Here is a 409-nt window from a genome sequence, read left to right as displayed (position 1 = left end):
TCTTTCGAAAAACAAACTAAAAAAAAAAAAGAACCCGACGGATCTTCTCCTTTCCCTTTAAAAAAATCTCCCAATCCCCCTCCCCCTCTTCGCAAAAAAAAAGCAAAAAAGAAAAAGAATCCACGGTCTCCCCCTTCCCTTCAAGAACGCCCCCCAATCCCCCCCCCCCCCCTCTTTCGCAACAAAAGCTAAAAAAAAAAAAGAACCCGAGATCTCCCCTTTCCCCTTACAAGAAAAAACCCCCAATTTCCCCCTCCCCCCCCCCCTCTTTCGCAAACCCAAAGCTAAAAAAAAAAAATCCGACGGATCCCCCTCCCTTATAAGAACCCCCCCAATCCCCCCCCCCCCTCATTCGCAAAAAAAAGTTTTAAAAAAAAGGAAATCGACGGATCTCCTCTTCCCTACAGAA

The sequence above is a fragment of the Penaeus monodon genome, chromosome 20 (assembly GCF_015228065.2).
Source record: "Penaeus monodon isolate SGIC_2016 chromosome 20, NSTDA_Pmon_1, whole genome shotgun sequence".
Classification (NCBI taxonomy): Eukaryota; Metazoa; Arthropoda; class Malacostraca; order Decapoda; family Penaeidae; genus Penaeus; species Penaeus monodon.
The sequence above is the reverse complement of the archived record's forward strand: the minus strand, read 5'-3'. Positions refer to the sequence as shown.